The sequence below is a fragment of the Chenopodium album genome, chromosome 3 (assembly GCF_948465745.1).
Source record: "Chenopodium album chromosome 3, dcCheAlbu1.1, whole genome shotgun sequence".
Classification (NCBI taxonomy): Eukaryota; Viridiplantae; Streptophyta; class Magnoliopsida; order Caryophyllales; family Amaranthaceae; genus Chenopodium; species Chenopodium album.
In genome coordinates, this window is record NC_137836.1 from 21163465 (window position 1) to 21187816 (window position 24352).

A 24352-nucleotide genomic window follows, 5' to 3' on the forward strand; every position below is an offset into this window, starting at 1 on the left:
CTTGTAAGTCTTAGGTTTATTTCTAACTTAATAGAAAATTTATAGGATTTAATCCAAAACTTTGGTGAATTCTATACGTATACAGGGTTATTGCATCAAACACTGAGTTTCAAGGTGCTTCCAAAGCCCTTTGATTATCTTGATCTTACTCTAAATTTTCAAAAGTTTTGTGAGTAATGAATTCTCTTTTAAGACACTTGTAAAGTCATTTTGAGGATTGTTGATCAAGTATTCTTACGAAGCCCTTTTAAGGTCTTCCAAGATTCTCAGTTCTAGTTTGTTGATAATGTCGATGGTCATCGAGTTAATTTTCCTCCCACTTGTCATTTTGGAAATGTGTTACTTTTCAGATAGACACCACTTAGAGCAACAAACATTATGTTCTCATTTAGGTTATGGAGGTTGTGCTCTTAGTCTCACTTGAAATATTACAAAGAGACATGTATATTGTCTTTGGGTAAAAGTTTGCTGTGAATCAAATAGTTAGCTTCCACTTGAGCTATCTTAGCCTTTATGAGCCATTAAGCTCCCACTCAACCACCTAGCTCTTGCTAAGCGGATGAGCTCCCACTGTGGCTAAGAGTTTTAGACTATACTTGAAAAGACTATACTAGACGTTTTGATATCTAGCCAAGTCAATACTATACTTCATTGAAATCTTGAACTATTCAAGGTGAAGTTTGTTCAAATTTGATAAATATAGCCATACTGTTTCAAATTCTTCGTGAAACGTTGAAGTAATTAAATCCTATTTAGCTTTCGGAGTCAATTGTCTATACCAAGATCAATAGCTCTTTACTTTGTCGGTTTCTTACAAGTAAGGCTTGCTTGTCTTAAAACGATTCTGAATCAATCAACTGTCAAGAGCCTAAATAGTCTTAAGTACGTTCTTGTTAATGTGACATTGCTAACGATGTCCGGAACACAAATCATGCCTATGATTTGAACTTTTGTGAGTTTTCATGTTAGGGAAATGTTTGTTTATAATCAAGAATTTCTTGACTCATGGTTTAGACATTCAAATAAATTCTCAACTATTGCTCTTTACTTTGAATGTGAGTCTTTCCTGTGTTAACGGATTGTTTGACGATTATGGAACACAATGACCATTTATTTGTTCCAGCCTTAGCTTAAAAGGTCTTTAAACAAAGCATACTACCTTACAACTAATGTAGCTCTACTTGCTTCATTCTAAGCTTATAAGTCAATAACTTAGCTTATCTTCAATAGTTTGAGGTCACTTTCAAAGTGGAACTCAAGCAGTATCTAATACTTGTTAAGATAATAACTTGCTAAGTTAATTAGAATAACATATACTCTTTAGAAGAAATGTAATCTTATTCCTTTTCTTTATTCCTCGTTTCCTATAATTCTTATCATACTTTATCTCATAATCTTTCAGAATAATTTCTTTAAGAGTCTTTGACTTTTATACTTAGTTAGGCATAATTAAGCATCTAATGCCCCGTATAACAAGTTTCATCTTTTCCTTTAATTCGTACTTCAATGAATACATTAATGAGTTGTACTCACCCGCGTATAAAGCGAATATATATGTTGGTTGTCAAGCATTGACAATTTTGAGTTTCCAACTCAATACTTCATGTTTATCAAAACTACCTTGTATATTGAATACATGATGTCCAACCGTCTTTTCGGACTTATAAAAGTCATTTATGAGAATTGTATTTTTAGAATTGCCTTTCCTTTCTTTAAGAATCATTCTCAAAGATTTCCTTTCCTAATCATGGAAAACAATATGATTTGATTTGGAATTCTACAAATATAAGTGCAAAGTATAACCATTTATAAAAAAATACCATAATAAGTTTGAAAATTAAAAAGTATTCATGCAAATTTTCAATCTTATTAAACATCTTAGCCACGCATTAAATTTGTCCCCATTTGGCGAGCATAAGTCGATTCCAAGATACAAAGAAACAAAGAGTGGTTAAGCATGCTTTGGCTTGTCTGAACACTCAATCTCCTAAGGTAAGCAACTCTTTGCTAATGGCTCCAAACCACTCTTGGTTTGTTAAATCGTCGCATCTAATTCTCTCTCAACAACTTATCCACTTTGCCACGACATGTTATGACTCTATCACTCATATCGTTGAGTATAACCTAACTTGCATACCCGGTATGCCTTACGTATCCTAGGGAGTAATAGTGATGCCTCGCTTTGGCGTAGCCCATCACTACTCTCAATAAGTCGATAATTGTTGTTTTGGAATGACAAGTTTTACTCAATATTTTAGGGACCTAGGGTTTCTATGTTGGTTGATTTAAGTGAACTTAATTAAATATACCAACATTCGAAATCCTAAACATGCATCTAACATATATTTCATATATAAATACTCATAAATATATATCGAAAACATAAATAAAGATGCATTTGGCAACGAGCATGACCCCTTGAGTCTTAAAGTCTTCAAAGGACGACTTTTGCCACTTCATGGCTTCTTCTTCCAAGAACCTCCGTCTTAAAGACATGACTATAATAATGCAAATACTAGTAACTACGATTAGGACTAATCTAAATTTTAAGGTACAAAAATACTCAACGGTTTGCAGACCGCATTTAGATATATAAAATACATCACGGATTGCAGTCCGTATTTTCTATCCTAATCGGGCCCCACTAGTTGTCATTTTATAAAACCTGTGGGAGAATATACATTTCATTAATCCATTCACTATTTGTGAATGGCTCATGAATTTTACAACGATAAAACAAGTAACAATGCATAAAATGCTCGTAAACTAGTAACTAATTTAGGTCATTAAACCAATTAACAACCCTAATTAAAACTAATCAAAGTTTTTTAATTGATTATGTAATTTAATTTAATTAATTATTGAAGCTCCCACTAAATTCCGCATCCATCTTAATTAATCCAATTGATTAAGCCGATAAACCCAATTATTTGCCAAAATTAAATTTTGCAAATGCCGCTCAAAAACTCAAGCCTAGCCTCCAACATTTATTAAAATAATTTAAAGCAAATTAAATTAATAAAACCACTAAAATGACAAAATTAAGTAAAAACAAAGCCAACTGTACTCAATTGGCTCACGCACTATGCAGCTTAGTGCATGTGCCTCCACCACTCCACATAGCACTACTTACGTCGAGCCTATTAGCGTTTGCTACAGGTTATTTAGTGCTAGAAACACGCACTATGGCTGCTTGCCCCCTCGTACCAAGCACCAAACCTTGCGCACATCTGCCCATGTACCCCGCAAACAGCAGCACGCACGCACACAGCACAGCCGCAGTGCGCTACTACCTGGCTGGTGCTGCTAGTGCGCCCGGCCGTGTCGCTGCTGTGGTTGGGCGCACTAGCCACTGCCCTTGTGTGGCGCACACTAGGCATCACCAACCTTGGCAGCCACATGCGGGCTGCACAGTAGCTCGACTAGCCGAAGGGGTGTTGCCTTTGTTTGCGTGCCATACTCTCGGGATTTAAAATCCGAGTTTTTGCATGACTTAATAATTAATTCTAAATTAATTTTAGAATTAATTTAATGAGCAAAAATGAAAACTTAAACAAGTCCAACTTTGATTAAAAATTAATAAAAGTGCATACAACCAAAATTATTTCTAAACACCATTCTTTAATATAATTAGTTTAATTTGGTGCAATAAAATAACAAGAGCAATAACTCACTATTAATTTAATTAATTTAAATTAATCATGAGATTTTGACAAATTAAAAGGGAGTTGGAAATTTGAACATAAAGTTCAATCTAAAAATTCCAACTTTAACACTTGTGAATCCTTAAAAAATTATATCTTCCAATATGAAGATAAATGAAATTTCTATCACAAGATCCAACCTTTATGATTCCAATCAACTTTAGATGATTAAATCAAAAGTTCAACCAAAAATTCATGGAATTTAGTAACTCAAAGTTTCAATCACTTAAAACAATTAAAGATTGAAACAACTTGGAAGCAACAAAGAACAAACTTTTCATACTTAATGCAATTAATTTGCAATTATGTGATAAATAAAACCAAACTTTCAAGCACCAATTACTACCAAGTAACAATGCTTAAAGAGGTTTAAAATTGCATATAAATTAAGGAAATAACCAAATACATAACCACCATAAATATGCAATAAGATTTTAAGGATAGAAAGACTTAAAATTTTTCGTTAAAACAAAAAATCCCTCGAAAAGTGCATGTCTAGTCGTTTTTTGGCTAAAAACACAGTCCTATAAGGGTAAAACCATTTTCAGAACGCCTTTTCCACCCAAAATTCACTATTTTTAGGAGTAAATCTGGGTTCGGGGCTGAAATCAGCTCTGATATGGGTTTAAAATTAGTAAAACCGAGATAATAATCTAATTAGCAACTTAAAACCAGAAAAATTAAGCCATAAAATCACCTTGAAAAATATGATTATAAAAATATATGAGCAAGGCTCCGATACCGCTGTTGGATTTCGGTGAGTCCGACCCACCGCGGAAAGAGACCTGACCCAAAACCAAACTCATAATAATTTTAACCACAAAACAGAATTAACAAAAAAATAAGAGTAAGTAAGAGATTATTACCTTTGTAGAGTCCTTTGCTCACTTAACTAAGCTCTTACTTCGAAAGCCCCTTAGCCTCGCTCACACGTGGACCTCCTACGAAGTCCACCCGCAACGAGAGCATTGAACTCGGTCTATTGCCTTGGAGTTAGCAAGGCGCGACCTAAACCCGAGTAATTTGTGTTCAAAGGTTTTCAAACTGTACGTGATGCCTTTTTCAACACTTACTCACGTGAAGAATCCCAACTCCCAAGGTTGGTATTTATAGGCAACGGCTCACAAAAATTCCCATCATCTTTCCATGTGGGAGATTTGATTTTTCCATTTTATTTTAAATCTAAAATAAAATAAATAATCAAGCTACTATAAATCTACAAGTGTCAAGCTTACATGAGAGGTTAGGTGAGGACCATTTGGAGAAGGGGGGGGGGGACCAAACTTGCTCCCCACTCCCTCTCTAAAATCCGGCCAACACAGACCCAAAATACCTAATGAGACCGCACCATGTGGCAGCCCCACTTGGGCACCAAGGCACCCCAAGTGGGCTGCCACCTTGGCCAATAGGCCCTTCCACCATGCGTTCAGGCCGCTGCTGCTTAGGGGTGCTTTAGCAAGTCGCGCACCATGTGCGGGCTGCTAGCCGCAGCTTACTAGCAAGCCCCGCACTTGTTGTGGGTTGCTAGCTATCACTCAGCTTTCCGATGCTAGGGGTATTTTGGTCATTATGTATATTTATTATTTATTCTCGTCTCATCTTTTTATCATTTTTTACTCGACTTCCGAAGCTCAGTTTTGATGCTCCAAGCTCGAATTTCCGATGTCTAAATATTAATTACTCGGGCGACTCATTAATTCCTTTCGAATTAATTTTTTGCTTCGGTTCGTTAGTTGCTTGGGTGTGATCCAAAGGGTTCAGTCAAGATTAAGCTGTAATATTTATTATACATTAATATTACTGATTGGAAGCGGCCTCCACCCAGCCCTTCCGATCACTTGACCTTACTTAATAATTAGCTTTCTAATAATTTCCAACCCTCTATCGGAATAATACACTTGTTTGAAGGACACCATTCCTTTCACACCTATCACTAGCAATCACCACCACATAGCAACTCCGCAGCCACGCCCACCTATCACAAGCAATCACCAAAACCATCGGACAAACCGCCGGCAACAACCTCTTACAGTAGTAGCCCACAAATTGCATCCACAAAGCGTTTATTGAGCCTCAAATCAATGACCCTTCAGAGCGGGCGCTATAAAATTAGAATCCGTCGCTTCTCTTTGTCTTAATTTCTACAATTTTGAGGTAGAAAGCTTAAGAGGCCTCCCATATTGGTTAGCGCGGCCGCTCTGTTGTACATTTTATCTTTTTTTAATGTCACGTGATTTGCACGTGAATGGAGGTGCTCATTAATATCGAACGGTCAAGATTTTAATCTTGATGAAGACCATGATGATGAGCGTTGATGATGATGATGAGCATTGATCAAAGCAGCCACGAAAAGGAGAAGAAGGGGGGGCGGGGTCTGATTTGGAAAGTATTGTTGTGGGTTTTGATTTTTTTCCCTTTTCAATTTGTTTTTCCTTTTTATTTTATTTTTATTATTTTTAGTTTTGTTACTTTAATATTTTTGTTAGTTTTATTTTTTATTTTATTTTATTTTATTTTAACTTGTAATATAAATACGAAAATTTTGTGTAGAAGTACCCTAAAGATAGGGTCATTTGTGAACAACTAGCCATTTTTTAAAATTGGTTTAGAACTACCCACAAGTTTAAAAACGTTTAGGAAACACTGTCCATTAACATTTTCCGTCCAATTAAGACATTATCAGAGCCAACTTTTTTCACTTTTGCCACCTAATTAACTCTCCCAATTTGTATAAAGGTTTTAATTTACCTTAATTAACCTTTATTAGGGTTTTAATAAGAATACATTTTAGGATTCATGAGTTTAGTATTATTTGAGGATTTTGATTTCTAAGGTTTGGGGGTTTAATTGAATTGGGGTTTTTGCGTATTTTAGCATTAATTGGCCATTGTAATTGAAAAAAGTGAAAAATTGGGCCAAAATAACGTTTTAATTGGACAAAAAACGTTAGTGGATAGTGCTACCCAAACTTTTTAAACTTGCGGGTAGTTCTAAACAAATAAAAGAATGGGTAGTTGTAGGGAATATTTCAAGCATTACCCCTAGCTTGAACCCCACTGTAATCATACACTAAAGTACGGTGGCGTCCAAAGGGAAAGAAGATAGAGCAAAAGAGTCGCCAACAAGTTTTAGGAACTTGTAAACCGTTCACGAGGTGAAGGTTACACCCCTTAACGATCCAAGAGATCTTCAACTCCAATAGGTCTGGAACCATGACTGGTAGTTCGGGGATGAAGGTACGAATCCAACCTAAAAGAGATTGAACCTGCCCTAATAATAGGCCTCTACTTTATTCTGATCGTATTCATGTGCGCTTTCTGATTAACATGCAATCAATAGGTTTACCCTAAATCTGTTTATCTATGTTGGTTGAATATTAATGCACAAATAAATCTATTATTGGCGATCACTTGAATTATAATCAAATTAACCCTAAACAAGATTATTAATTAACTTATTAAGCGTGATTACAAGTACCAATTCCCTTTAAACATGCATAAAATGTGTGATCAAGCAATAACAACAAATATCATCAAGCAACGTAATTATCATCATAAAAAAAAATAATAATAATAAATCATAATCATGTTAAAGCATAATAATAATAGTAAAATCATAGGCATGATACTAACAAGATTAATAACAAACCCTAGCATGTCACTAGACAATTAAAATCAATGTTTTAGCCCTAACATGATATTAGGAAAGAAAATAAAAGGCATCACAGGAACCATGATTGATATAAGCAAATCACCCTAAATATCATACTAAAGAAAGCATCCTAACATGTTACTAGGAACATCCTAAACATGATACTAAGAATCAATAAAACATCCTAACATGATACTAGGAATCAACATAACAATCTAAGCATGATTTCTATATCATAAAATTAATAAATCAATTAAAGCACTTACTTGGATGCCTCGTATCTCTTTCTAATAACAAAATACACACGTTAGTAACTTCAAGGAAAATAATAAAATTAAATAATTGAAATAGAGATTTGGGACCAAACCCTCAGAAATTAAAACCTTTCACATCTAGGGCGAAGGCATCTTCGAACAATGCTAGGTGTTTCTAGTACTAATGTATGAAGAATTGTGTTTGTAAAAAGCAAGGCTAAAAAGAGGGAGAGAGAATTAAGAAATTCTTGGTGAGAGTTGGTGATTGAAAAAGGGGAGATATGACCTCTATTTATAGAGAAATAAGAGAGTTGAAGAATAAGAAGAGAATCCGAATTCGAATCGAAATAGAACTCGATGGACAGTAGTTTTTGCGGATTTTGTTTTTATCATATCTTTTGATCTAGAAGTACAAATAAGGCATATGATATGTCGTTGGAAAGCTCTTAAACTTTAATTTCCAATCCAATTAGAATCAGATTAAAACCTTTTGTAGATAAAAACATATGGACGAAATAGTGGAAGGGTGTCGGTTTTGGATAAGTTTCATATCTAATTCATATCTTTTTCGTTATAGCTCGGATTTAATATTATAATATATCATTGGAAAGATAATTTCAAGATCTATCCAACCACATAAAATTTGGATAAAGATTATGAGGCACGAAAATAAAATCCAACTGTCTTTGAACATCTTTAAATTCGAATAGAATTAGGATTTAAGAAAAAGGAAAGTTATACAAAAAGGAAAGTTTTTATTCAAATCAAATTCTTTAATCTTATATTTTCAAAAAGGATAAGTAAGATCTTTTAGAAACTCATGGAAGCTTCTAATTAATCCTAATTAGTTTAGGAATAGGATTAAACCTTTGGACCCTCCACATGATCATTGGGTCGTAGGTAAAATCCAGTTTGAGCCCAGTTTAGTATTTTGGCCATAACTTCCTCATTATTCATCGGAATTGGGCTTATAATATATTGTTGGAAAGGTCTTTTCAAGACTCATCAAACTACACCATTATTGGAGCCATATCATGGACTAAACTTAACTGGAATGTACGTTTTTCAAAAATAGGGTAAGAAAAGAAATATTTTCAAAAACAGAAAGAAGAGATATTTTAATAAAATCATCCTCATCACTAGACTTTTCACACTTTCGCTTTGTTCGATAATCAAATGACATGAAAAGTATTCATCACTGGGTTTGGTTTTGGAGAGACACATTTGGGTGTCTACAGTAGTTGATCACAAATGCCCTTATCTTTAGGGTAGTTCTACACAAAATGTCCTATAAATACCCTTTGGGGTTTAATAATCTTTGAAAAATTATTCAACCTAGTTTAGTTAAGTCTAGTTTTATTTTCTGTCTCTTAAAGTTAGATTAGGAGCCTCTCTATCTAGTTTAGGAGTAGTTTTAGAGAGAGAAAGCTTAGATTTTTCATGGAGTTTTGAGAGGTTGAAGAAGTTATTTGTGGACTTTATTCTCATATATTCAATAAGTATTCCTAACTTTATCTCATCTTTATTGTTTTCCTTTATTTCTTGTTTTTGTTTAATTGTTTATTGATTAGAGTTGTTAATTAGTTTAATAGTTTAATTTTAGCTTTAATTCTAGTTTTACTTTGTTTTTCATGTTCTTCTTTATCATGTTAGCCTAGATTTCATTCTAGGGAATTGGATGAATATTATGTTGATGAATTGAATGATTGATTGTGATTTGTATGAAATTGATCTTGATTATTGTGTATGGATGATGCTTATATGGATTAGAATCTTTCTAGCTAATTGATTCTATGTTCTTAGTTGAGCTTAATCAATTGTGAGAAAGTGAGTTGTTTGAGAGTTAAATTCTTCCATACCTATGCTAGGCTAGTTGCATGAGAGTGAATTAGTTTAGTAGGATAATTAGCATGCTTAATTGCTAATTGAGTGTGTTGATTGTTGAGTGTGTTGATTGTTCCTAATTGAGGTCATTTTCATATAATTTCTATGTTGTTGTTGAATGCGTTAATGTAATTGGAATCCAATTTCACTAGTTTTTTGTTGTTTGCTCTAAGTAGTGTTTTAGATGTTTCTCTCTCTATATCTCGATCATCCTAGTAGTCTAATTAGCATAGATTGATACACTTAGTCTTCGTGGTTCGACCCTTTACTTGCCAATAACTAGTTTAGTGAAGAGTTTAGGCATTATAAATTTCTAATTTGGTTAGGGTTAGTAATCCCAACAACCTTCTAATACCATGATCAAATTTGGCGCCTTTGGCGAGGACTAAGGCGTTCTTTAATGTGTGTTGATTAGATTAGCTAGGTTCTTATATATTATTTGATTTTTTTTGTTTGCTTTTCTTTTTTTTTTTGGTAAAAAAATGGCATGTTTATCTTTTCCTCAATTTTATGATGAACCCTTCTATGCTTACTTTGATAGATTAGACGGTTTTTTTAATTCCCATGGGTGTTCTCTTAGTGATGCTGGTAACATAACTTATTGAGGAATGAATGAGTATACTAGGGGAATGATTGAAAGCATATATAATGGTAGATTCCATCTTTTGTCTATGAATAATGCTTGGAATTTCTTCATTTGGTTTGTTAGGGATACTTATGATAGAGATTCTCATGTTTCTAGTTTTGATATAAATTATCAAAATTCTTCTAATTTTTGCAGGAACTCCCTTGATGTTCTTAATGCTCCTCATGAAGAACCTATTATGCATGTTGACCCCTCTCCCTTTTATGCTTATTGTGATGAGGTTTGTGCTAATTTTGATGATATGCAATTTGATTTCGACCATGAACCTCAACCCAATAACATTGAAGCCCAAATTCTTTCTCAAATACAATATCTGCTTTAACGAGTCTACTTTGTATGTTTGTGACCCTTCTATCCATGAGTCTTTGGACTCCTTTGAGGTTATTTATAGTATATTCATTGAAGGAGTAACAAAGCATTATAGCCTTTTGAGAGAATTCATTGGCAATGCTTCATGGGAAAGGGATGAGTTTGAGAGAAAACTTTATCCTTTCATGCATGGTTTGGAGACTCTACGCTTTGAATTTATTGAGGGAGTTGTTGGTTATCGATGTGATAAAGAGGATGATGAGGTTATTTCTATTGGAGATTTTTTGTTTGAAGGAGATGTGAGTCATGAGTGTTCTTTTGAGGATTCCATGATTCATTTTTATGCCTTCATTGGTGATATGAGGCTTTGTAAGACCATTGTTTCTCCTCCCCTTCCTCATGTCCCTTTTTCAAGAAAATTTGACGACATTCCCTACCATCCTATGTTCCTCCCTTCTTTTCTTTGATGAGACTTGTAGGCGTCACTCGAAGTGCGCCTACGTAAAAGCATGTGTGAATATGCTTGGCACTCATAGAAAATGGGAATTGACATTACGATTAGGGACAACGATTAGGGACAAAGCAAAGTAGGGAGCCGCCAACAAGTTTTTAAGGAACTTGCAAACCGTTCACGGATCATTTAAGGCAACCATGATAAAGGGACAACGATAAACAACAACGATTTACCAGTGAAGGTTACACCCCATTCATAATCCATGAGATTACTAACTCCATATGGTTCGGAACTACGAAAGGAGGATCGGGGATGATGGTACGAAGTGAGTCATGAAGTCACATTCGCCAGTATTGGCCTCTACTCGATTCTTATAGTGAAAAGTGATTCCTGCGATCTCAAAGGCATGCAAACAAAGATTCAATTCGCTCCAAACTAAAATATTCCTTTTAACAACAAAGATTCAATTCTAAAATATTAGTGATCACTTGATTTAACAACAAGATTAAAAAGGAGCCTAAGCCGGTTGTCCAAATTATCTTATTAGACGTGATTTTCAATTACATATTCCTTTTAACATGCAATATGGTGATCAATACATAATAATAGCATAAATATTAATATTGGAAGCAATTTAACAATAATAGTGTAGATACCTAAAAATGTCTCCCCAAAACCAAACCCGATGATGAACAACCTTTCACCGCCATTATTGGTTTGGTTAAGTATTTAATTTTTGGAGTGCTTAAATCCATATTTCCATTTCATAAACCAACCCAACTTCTAGACCATTTCCCCAAACCATAACTTATTTTCCTCTTTTCGTGCCTTTAAACCCAAAATAATTCATTTCGTGTCCTTTAAAATCATTCATTTCGTGTCCTTTTTATAAAATCATTTGATCCAGTTTATTTAGGTCCATAATCTGGGTCCAATGATTGAATAGTTGGACGGAGTTTGAAAAGAACTTTCCAACAATATATTATAAGCCCAAATCCGAGTTATAACGAATAAGTTATGGCCAAAATATTAAACCGAGCCCAAGCCGAACCTAAGCCCACCTTACCTACGACCCAATGATCATGTGGAGGGACCAAATTATTTAATCCCATTCCTAAACCAATTAGGATCAATTGGAAGCTTCTATAAGTTTCTAAAAGATCTTAATTATCCTTTTTGAAAAGATAAGATTAAATAGTTTGAAATTGAATAAAACTCCTTTTTTTTCAAAATCCTATTTATATTTGAATTGAAAGACAATCAAAGATAGACAGATATTATTTTCTTGCCTGATAGTTTTTATCCAAATTGTATATGGTTGGATAGACCTTGAAATTATCTTTCCAATGATATATTACAATATCAATTCCAAGCTATAACGGAAAAGATATGAATAAAATGTCAAAACTCTATCCAAAACTGACACCGTCTCACTATTTCGGCCATATGTTTACTTCTATAAAATATTTTATTCTGATTCTAATTGGGTTAGAAATTATAATTCAAGAGCTTTTCAACGATATCTTGTTCATCTTATTCCGATTTCTGTATCAAAAGATATGATAAAAACAAAAACCGTAAAAACTGCTGTCTATCGAGTTTTATTCCGATTTAATTCGGATCTTATCTTAATTCTTCGACCCTTCTTTTTTCTCTATAAATAGAGATCATATCACCTCTTTTCCAATCATCACCAAGCTTGATCATCAAATAATTCTCATCTCCCTCTTTAACCTAAACACTAGCCTCCCTATTCTTCCATTATTCTTCCCTTAAGCACTCCAAGGAGTCTATACAATACCCAAAGTTCTATACTTAAACCAAGGCGTGAAAGGTATAATTCACTGAGGGTTTGGACCAAATCAAATCTATATTTAATTAATTTAATTTTCATTTGATTTAAATTTTTATTGAAGTTACTAAAAATTTATTCATGATGTAGCAATTTAAAGGAACGTGCGGAATGTGAGTAATTCATTAATTTAATTACTCTTATTTTATTTTAATATTGCTAGTATCATGATTAGGGTTATTTTATATTTGATTTGACTAACACTATTATTGTTGAATTACTTCCAATATTAATGTTTATTCTATTGTTATTTTGATCACTATATTGCATGTTTAAAGGGAATATGTAAATGAAAATCACGCCTAATAAGATAATTTGGACAACTGGTTTAGGATCCTTTTAATCTTGTTGCTTAATTCAAGTGATCACAAATATTTTAGAATAATGTATTGCATTAATATTAAACCAATTTAGCATAATAATAGTTTGGAGCAAATTGAATATTTTGTTTGTATGCCTTTGAGATCGCATGAATCACTTTTCACTATAAGAATCGAGTAGAGGCCAATACGGGCGAATGTAACTCCATGATTCACTTCGTACCATCATCCCCGATCCTACTTTCGTGGTTCCGAACCATATGGAGTTAGTAATCTCATGGATTATGAATGGGGTGTAACCTTCACGGGTCAATCGTTGTTGCGTATCGTTGTCCCTTTATTCGTGGTTGCCATTTATGATCCGTGAACGGTTTACAAGTTCCTTAAAAACTTGTTGGCGGCTCCCTACTTTCCTTGTCCCTAATCGTATATTTCAATTCCCACTTCCTATGAGTGCCAAGCATATTCACAACATGCTTTTTAACGTAGGCGCACTACGAACGACGCCTACAATTTGGCGACTCCACTGGGGAGGATTCTTGGTTATTTATCGATTTGAGTGATCGGTATTTAATTGAGATGAGTGGATTTATGCTAGCCTGGGGGATTTATGCTCTATCAACTCGAAAACGCTCATGGCAATAAGGGTTCATCCGAGTTTTTAAATCCACCCAAACCATGGATTCGAGTTCGATTTTATCACGAACTTGCGAAGCCGCCCGTTGGCATACACCCTCAAGGGAGGCTGCCTTGATAACGCGTCCAAACTCTTAACCATGGTACCCTTTGACACCCAAAAGCTTGACCATAGTGGAACATAGATCTTGACTTTAGGTTGCGAACTTCATTGCATCATTCGTGACAATGTGATTTTATGTGTATTTTTTGACTTTTTATCTATTTATTTTTTATCAAACCCTTTTTTTATTATTAGAGTCGAGCCATAGATTTTTTTTTAAAAAAAATTTTAGTCACCCGGATTTTTTTTTTAAAAAATTTGAGTCACCCGGATTTTTATTCCCGTATACTGCACAAGAGTCAACTTGTTTTGTTCATATCCGGAGTTCTAGAAAGAGTTACATTTCGTGACACATATGGATCTGTAGCCCCGAGTTTTATCTTTGATTTAGAGTTGGTTTCGTACAAATCAGAGTCACAGATCAAAAGTTATAACCGATATACTACAGCCTGTCCAGTTTAGATGTCTTTTTAGCGTTACCTTTTTTTTATTTTTTATTTATTTTTTATATATAAAAAAAAAATTCGTGTCAAGCTAGTCTTACCCGGTACTTTAATCCGTGTCAACTCGTATAACATAGGATTATAGATTTTTATTTTTATTTTATTTTTTTATACCCATGAGTCTCAACTCTTCTAGAATTCTAGTCCTCTTCCTAGTTTCTTGTGATCAATTTTTGTGCTAACCTTAACATGTGTTCTTTGTCTTTGATTGTGGTTGATCTTATTTATGACTAATGATTTCCAATGGACCGTTTTCACCTAGTAAATAGCATAAACATTAAAATTGGACAAAATTAATCAAGTTAGTTTGTCTTTTATTCTTCCATGCTATTTGGTCATTGGGTCCTTTGTTTTCCACAACGTCCTCATGTCTAGCCATGGGATCATACCACGAGTCTTAATAAACTCACCGAATCACACATGTTGAGTTATTGCACACACTTTGTCTTCGAGTAATGCACTATATTGTTTATGATCGTATACTAGGACCATGCATGCGTCGTTTTCCGTCGTAATAGGAATGAGTGGAGTATTTCCCATCAGTTTTCAAAATTGTTTCATACACTCTTCCTTTCCAATTCGAGTATTGAGTGAATGAATTAAGTGAGTTCATCCTTACACAGTACTTGAGTCTAAAATCACTAGGTAATAGTTGGAATAATAAGGGGAACGTCACTCCTTCCTTCTTTCCTTCCAATCAAAGCATCAACAACAAGAAACGTTTTTTTTTTCACCAGGCGGCAAGAAGTTACTCATAAACAGCCATGAAGACAATGCACGATGCATGCTTCTCACCAAGATTTCATGTTTTCTTCTTTTTTTGTTTCAAACCCTTCCCCCTAAAAAGTCTAGCATAGGTTCTCCTTATCCATGTGTCTATATGTCACATTTCTTACCTTCTTCATAAATGAACATCTCTTTCTTACATTCGATCACGTGATAAGCAAAAAAAAAAAAAATCATCAATTGCCGAACTAAACACAAGGTACACCAATGATTTGAGGCACCTTTGTAACCCTGTCATTCCCCATTAACCACTCAATCACATATCCATTTCTTCGTCAACAACTTTGAGCCTCGTCTAACGTTTGGCCTTCATTTCTTCAACCCACATTCACTTAACCCTGGGATTGGAAGATGTGTAATTGTATAACATTCAAAAAGCAAGTAAAAAAAAAGTAGCAAAGCAACAATAAAACAATGTCTAAGGGCAAGTGTTCCAATGTCTTTAATATGAACACATCTCAAATTGCATCTCTCATCGAGTGCTTGGTACCGTGCCTGAGAAACATGAATGCTAAGTGAGTGATGGACCGCATGATCTGAGATTGCCCACATTGATTCAAAAAAAAAACAAAAAAAAACAAAAAAAAATCAAAACAAAAAAAAAATGAAAATAAACTTACAAAATTCAAAATTTTCAAATTCACAATTACACATCTTGGGGATTCTCTCGGGTCTTGAGCCTTGTACCCTTTTCTTCTTTAAACCATCAACTTAACCATATTACAACCCTTGAAAGACCTCTTTGAGGTGTACATACACTTGTGCAAAGTTCGGTTAGAGCTACGTTCGGCCTGATTCCTAACGGATACGTAGGCAACCTCACATCGAGGTGCGGCCACATTCATATCCATATCTATACATGATCGAGTCATAGAATATCCAATGCTTACCCGTACCCATTTAGAGCTAGACTTGGGGGCTTCAACCCACATCATTTAGCCTACTCAGCCTATAGAGTCATCATCTTTGACTCTTCTCATATCTCTTTCCATCACCATAACCCTTGCAGCCAGCCTTAGTATCACATTCACACACTTCACTCACACATCCATATCCATATCATCCTTCTCTTTAGGAACCCTTTATCATGAAATATTGTTTCCCTACTGTGCATGTTTCATTATATTTAAAGATGCCATTCATTAGAAGAAACATTGTATACATGCTTAGCTTCCTGACCTGAGCAATATTCATTGTTTCATGCATCGCATAATGTGCTGAGAAACATTTATGTATCAATGATTTTTAATCATACAAAGCATATCGTGCTTAGCTCCTTGACCTAAGCAACGTTCATTATGCAATAATCACTTCATCTGTATACGTGCTTAGCTTCCAGACCTAAGTGACGTTCAAGATCGTTTCTTTACACCATATATGATGCTTAGCTCCATGACCTAAGTTCATTCATCGTGTCACATGATGTAATTGTCCTTAGCCTCCTAGCCTAAAAACATACATCATGCATACATTATACTCAAGACGGGCAGTTCAATATGACAAGAAAAAAATCAATGTGATTCGTTTCGTCTTATCATGACTTTTATTTTGAGGAAGTTCAAAAACAAAATTTCATTTTTAACGTCTTTCTTTCTCGAGAGAGGGTCGGTACGCTCCACTCATGACAAAAATGACGGAAAGTTTTTGCTTTTGCATTTTTAATTGCTTGTGTCAGTGCACACACTCACTCAAGACACACACAATCACAAGTCATACACATGTCATGTCATGTCAAGTCAATTCAAACTTGGTCAAGTCAGTTGGTCAAGTCAATCACAGTATATACAAGTCCCTTGGCAAATTTTATTTTGCAGGTCTTATCTACAGCCCACGTCCGGGGACAAGCGGACCATTTACATCCCACATCCGGGGACAAGCGGACCATTTACAGCCCACGTTCGGGGACAAGCGAACCATCTACATACCACGTTCGGGGACAAGCGGACCAACTACAACCCACGTCCGAGGACAAGCGGACCATCTACAGCCCACGTTCGGGGACAATCGAACCACCATCATTTTATGACGCAAGGTTCTCGGTACACAGAGACTTGCAATCTTATCATCTGTCGACTTTCCTCAAGCATGGAAAGTATTATTCGGTGGATTTCTTCAAGCATAGAAAACCGCCAAATTCCTTTGTCGGCTTTCCTCAAGCATGGAAAGCATTATCGGTGGATTTCTTCAAGCATAGAAAAATGTCAAAAATCATATGTCGACTTTCCTCAAGCATGGAAAGTGTCATCTGGTAGGTTTCTTCAGGCTTAGAAAGCTACCAAACTCATCTGTCGGCTTTCCTCAAGCATGGAAAGCATTTCAACAAATGTTATCCGGTGGATTCCTTCAAGCATAGGAAAATACCAAACTCATTTGTCACCGATACACTGGTATCAGATAAGCGTTCTATCCCTTAACCCTTTTATCTGTGGAATTAATATTTTTTACAAGTATCGGCGTATACAGAGTGATTTAAGATAGCAGAACGCCTTAAATCATTCTCCGTCCCTATCGACTACTTTGACTATCGTTTTCGAAACTGATGTTTCTACAAACTCGGTCAAAGTGGAGGCTTCTGTAGACACCTAAAAATGTCTCCCCAAAACCAAACCCGATGACGAACAACCTTTCACCGCCATTATTGGTCTGGTTGAGTATTTAATTTTTGGAATGCTTAAATCCATATTTCCATTTCATAAACAAACCCAACTTCTAGACCATTTCCCCAAACCATAACTTATTTTCCTCTTTTCGTGCCTTTAAACCCAAAATAATTCATTTCGTGTCCTTTTAAATCATTCATTTCGTGTCCTTTTTATAAAATTGTTTGATCCAGTTTATTTTGCTCCATAATCTAAGTCCAATGATTGAATAATTTGATGGGGTTTGAAAAGAGCTTTCCAGCGATATATTATAATCCCAAATCCGAGTTATAACGAATAAGTTATGGCCAAAATATTAAACCGAGCCCAAACTGAACCTAAGCCCACCTTACCTATGACCCAATGATCATATGGAGGGTCCAAATTATTTAATCCCATTCCTAAACCAATTAGAATTAATTGGAAGCTTCTATAAGTTTCTAAAAGATCTTAATTGAATAAAACTCCTTTTTTTGAAAATCCTATTTATATCCGAATTGATAGGCATTCAAAGATAGACAGATATTATTTTCTTGCCTCATAGTTTTTATCCAAATTTTATATCTTTGGATAGACCTTGAAATTATCTTTCCAATGATATATTATAATATCAATTCCGAGCTATAACGGAAAAGATATGAATAAAATGTCAAACTCTATCAAAAACTGACACCTTCTCACTATTTCTGCTATATCTTTACTTCTATAAAATATTTTATTCTGATTCTAATTGGGTTAGAAAGTAGACTTCAAGATATTTCCAACGATATCTTGTTCATCTTATTCTGATTCTGTATTAAAAGATATGATAAAAACAAAAACCGTAAAAACTGCTGTCTATCAAGTTTTATTCCGATTTAATTCGGATCTTATCTTAATTCTTCGATCCTTCTTTTTTCTCTATAAATAGAGATCATATCACCCCTTTTCCAATCATCAACATGCTTGATCATCAAATAATTCTCTTCTCCCTCTTTAGCCTAAACACTAGCCACCCTATTCTTCCATTATTCTTCCCATAAGCACTCCAAGGAGTCTATACAATACCCAAAGTTTTATATTTAAACCAAGGCGTGAAAGGTATAACTAACTGAGGGTTTGGACCAAATCAAATCTATATTTAATTAATTTAATTTTCATTTGATTTAAATTTTTATTGAAGTTACTAACAATTTATTCATGATGTAGCAATTTAAAGGAACGTGCGGAATGTGAGTAATTAATTAATTTAATTACTCTTATTTTATTTTAATATTTCTAGTATCATGATTAGGGTTATTTTCTATTTGATTTGACTAACACTATTATTGTTGAATTGCTTCCAATATTAATGTTTATTCTTTTGTTATTTTGATCACTATATTGCATGTTCAAAGGGAATATGTAATTAAAAATCACGCCTAATAAGATAATTTGGACAACCGGTTTATGATCCTTTTAATTTTGTTGCTTAATTCAAGTGATCACAAACATTTTAGAATAATGTGTTGCATTAATATTAAACCAATTTAGCATAATAATAGTTTGGAGCAAATTGAATATTTTGTTTGTATGCCTTTGAGATCGCAGGAATCACTTTTCACTATAAGAATCGAGTAGAGGCCAATACGGGCAAATGTGACTCCATGATTCACTTCGTACCATCATCCCCGATCCTCCTTTCGTGGTTCCGAACCATATGGAGTTAGTAATCTCATGGATTATGAATGAGGTGTAACCTTTACGGGTCAATCGTTGTTGCCTATCGTTGTCCCTTTATTCGTGGTTGCCTTTTATGATCCGTGAACGGTTTACAAGTTCCTTAAAAACTTGTTGGCGGCTCCCTACTTTCCTTGTCCCTAATCGTATATGTCGATTCCCACTTCCTATGAGTGCCAAGCATATTCACAACATGTTTTTTAACGTAGGCGCACTTCGAACGACGCCTACAAATAGCGTTAGTCAAATCGAATAATAAAATAACCCGATCATGATACTAGAAATATTAAAATAAAATAAGATTAATTAAATTAATTAATTACTCACATTCCGCACGTTCCTTTAAATTGCTACTTCATGAATAAACTGTTAGTAACTTCAATAAAAAAAATATAAAGTAAATGAAAAATTAAATTTAATTAAATAAAAAGTAGAGTTAATTTGGTCCAAACCCTTAGTTATTTGTACCTTTGACACCTTATTTTAAGGACGCAACCTCGGGTTAAGTATAAACTCCTTGGAGTGCTTAGGGGAAGATTGATGTAATTAGGAATATAGGTTTAAGGCTTAGAATATGGGAGAGAGAAAGAAGAGAATGATTTTTGGTGTAAAAGAGAGAAAGAGAGAATGATTTGATGATCAAGCTTGTTGATTATTGGAAAAGGGGTGATATGACCTCTATTTATAGAGAAAAAAAGAAGGGTCGAAGAATTAAGATAAGATCCGAATTAAATCGGAATAAAACTCGATAGAGAGCAGTTTTTGCGGTTTTTGTTTTTATCATATCTTTTGATCTAGAAATTGGAATAAGATGAATAAGATATCGTTGGAAATCTCTTAAAGTATACTTTCTAACCCAATTATAATCAGATTAAAATATTTTATAGAATGAATGATATGGACGAAATAGTGAGACGGTGTCAGTTTTGGATAGAGTTTGACATTTATTCATATCTATTCTGTTATAGCTCGGAAGTGATATTATAATATATCATTGGAAAGATAATTTCAAGGGCTATCCAACCATAGAAAATTTGCATAAAAACTATGAGGCACGAAAATAATATCTATCTATCTTTGAACGTCTTTCAATTCGGATAGAAATAGAACTTTCAAAAAGAAAAGTTTTATTCAATTTCAAACTCTTTAATCTTATCTTTTCAAAAAGGATAATTAAGATATTTTAGAAACTTATAGAAGTTTCTAATTAATTCTAATTGGTTTAGGAATTGGATTAAATCATTTGGACCCTCCACATGATCATTGGGTCGTAGGTAAGGTGGGCTTAGGTTCGATTTGGGCTCAGTTTAATATTTTGGCCATAACTTATTCGTTTTAACTCAGATTTGGGCTTATAATTTATCGTTGGAAATCTCTTTTCAAGCCCCATCCAATTATTAAATCATTGGACCCAGATTATGAGCCAAAATAAATTGGATTAAACGTTTTTATAAAAAGAACACGAAATGAATGATTTTAAAGGACACGAAATGAATGATTTTAAACTACACGAAATAAATTATTTTGGGGAAATGGGCTAGAAGTTTGGTTGGTTAATGAAATGGAAATATTGATTTAAGCACTCCAAGATTAAATACCCAACCCGATCAATTATGGCGGTGAAAGGTTGTTCATCATCGGGTTTGGTTTTGGGGAGACATTTTTAGGTGTCTACAAGACTCTTCCTTTTCATCCTCCCATTATTGAGAGAATGGGTGATTATGCCACCCAAAAAGATATTGAGGAGGTTTTGCCTTTTTATTCTTTTTTTTCTTCTTCCTCATCTTCTTATTTTCTTGATTTATCTTTTGATTTTACTTCCTTCTTTTGGCATCTCCCTCCTCACTTGCGTGCAATAATCTTGTTGCACATCCTCCTACCATCATTTTCCTACCTCTTATCCTATGAAATGGACATTTGACAAGCTCTTTCATTCGTTGCAATATTATTTACTAGAGTGGTATCGCTTGGACGTTAAACAAACCTTTCTCGGAAGTAACACGAGTTTTTATTGCTTTTGTTTTCTTTTCTTTTTAGATTAGATTTTCTCTCATGAAAATGCTTGTGTGCCTTTTGTTAGTTACATAACATGAAATAATCTGATGCAATGGTTTGGATCAAGAATCAAGGAAGTTTTGACTCCTATTTTTGCTAGCACATGGAAACCAAGATTCAATTTAAGAGGAAATTGGCTTTGAAAGGTTAAATTGGTTCATTTGCGGGTATTTACACCTACCAATATCTGGTAATATCTTTCCTTGCTCTTCCTCTAATGGTTGGTGACTTGGTGGACATTTGTTGGTTTGTTGGATTGATTTCTTTCTTTCCCCTCGCTTGGACTCTTTTGTTTATATTTGAGCATATTGTCTCATTCAAGCTTGGGATAGGGTATTCTATCGTGTTTGGTGGGATGTTGATTCATGTATTTCGTGCACTTGAGTATATGCATTTCCATGTATTTTCTTATATTTCAAAAAAATCTAAAAAGATTTTTGTTTACTTTCAAGGTAATTTTGGCAAATTGTGTGTTGTTTGTTCTTGTTTTGGAAATTATATTTTGGAACTTAGCTTGTGTATTCTTGAATGTTTTTCTTCCTAAGTGGAAAATGTGTGGATGGTTTGAGAGTGTCATTGGTTGACTCTAGGATACTTTGCTAAGGTAGGCGGTTTTTCGAACTTTTGGGTTCCATGAAGCCTTAGTTCACGGGAATGTGGTAAGATGGAGTTGATCTCTACAGTGGATTTGATGCCCTTTGGTTGGTAATTGATATATATCCCTTGTGAGATTCATTTGTTCTAGCTTTCATCACCTTGTTGAGCGACAATTTAGGATCCTTGGCTATTGTAGACACCCATATGTGTCTCCCTAAAACCAAACCCAGTGATGAATACCTTTCATGTCGTTTGATTATCGAACAAAGCAAAAGTGTGAAAAGTCTGGTGATGAGGATGTTTTTATTAATATATCTCTTCTTTCTGTTTTTTTGAAAATATTTCTTTTTTTACCCTATTTATGAAAAATGTACATTCCAGTTTAGTTTGGTCCATGATATGGGTCAAATAATGGTGTAGTTGAATGGGACTTTAAAAGACCTTTCCAACGATATATTATAAGCCCAATTCCGATGAATAATGAGGAAGTTATGGCCAAAATACTAAACTGGGCCCAAACCGGTTTTTACCTACGACCCAATGATCATGTGGAGGGTCCAAAGGTCTGATCCTATTCCTAAACTAATTAGTATTAATTATAAACTTTCATAAGTTTCTAAAAGATCTTAATTATCCTTTTTGAAAAAATAAGATTAAGGAATTCGAGTTAAATAAAAACTTTCCTTTTTTAAAACTCTCCATTTCTTAAATCCTAATTCTATTCGAATTTAAAGATGTTCTAAGACAGTTAGATTTTATTTTATTGCCTCATAATATTTATCCAACTTTTATATGGTTGGATAGATCTTGAAATTATATTTTTAATGATATATTATAATATTAATTCCGAGCTTTAACGAAAAAGATATGAATAAGATACAAAACTCTACCCAAAACTGACACCTTCCTACTATTTCGGCCATATCTTTTTATCTACAACAGATTTTAAAATTATTCGAATTGGATTGAAAAGTAGACTTCAAGATCTTTCCAACGACATATTATATGCCTTATTTGGACTTATGAATAAAAAGATATGATAAAAACAAAATTCGCAAAAACTGTTATCCATTGAGTTTTATTTCGATTCGAATTCGGATTCTTTTCTTATTTTTCGACTCTCTTTTTTCTCTATAAATAGAGGTGATATCTCCCCTTTTTCAATCATCAACTCTCATCAAGAATTTCTTGATATTCTCTCTCTCTTATTCTAAACTAGCCTTTTATCAAAAACAAAATTCCGCATTCACAAGATCTAGAAACACCTAGCCAAGTTCGAAGTTGTCTTCGCCTTAGACGTGAAAGGTTTTAATTTCTGAGGGTTTGCTCCCAAAGCTCTCTTTCAATTATTTAATTTAATTGTTTTTTTATATTTTCCTTGAAGTTACTAACGTGTGTATTTTGTTATTAGAAAGAGATACGAGTCATCCAAATAAGTGCTTTAATTGATTTATTGATATTATGATATAGAAATCATGTCTAGGTTGTTATTATGATTTCTAGTGTCATGTTCGGGCGTTTTGATCTTCCTAGTATCATGTTTAGGGTAATAATTATAATTTCTAATATCAAATATGACAATTATGATTATTATGATGCTTCCTATTCTCTTCCTAATATTTTTGTTAGTATCATGTTAGGGTTAAAGCTTTGATCTTTATTGCTTAGTGATATGCTAGGGTTTGTTATTAATCTTGTTAGTATCATGCCTAGGATCTTGCTATTATGCTTTATTATTATTATTATTATTATTATTATTATTATTATTATTATTATTATTATTATTATTATTATTATTATTATTATTATTATTATTATTATTATTATTATCTCAAAAACAAAAGTCATACAACCTACAATAAATTAGTGGGAAGCCGAGATACAATCTGGGCCCCCACTCCTCTAGCTATAGCAAAGCCTACCCTAGTGAATATATGAGCTGCAGCACGAGCCTCAATGTCTTGCGTCATTGAGAACCTTTGAATCCGCTTCAGCAACGCAATAGTCTATTTCTCTAAATCCCCAAGCGAAGAAAAGGAGAAGGAAATGAAACCATATCCAATCGCCAAACAACGAGCTTCATACTTAACCCGCTTCTAATGAGCCGCATCAGCCACAACCTGTCCCGGAACAAAGTCAAATTGCCCTGTCTGTGTTAAAGGAGAAGACCCTGTGAAGTCGACACATACATCACGACCATGATCCCATGAATAAAGTAACACATCGGCAGGTCTGAGGGCCCCATCATTCCCTTCAGACAA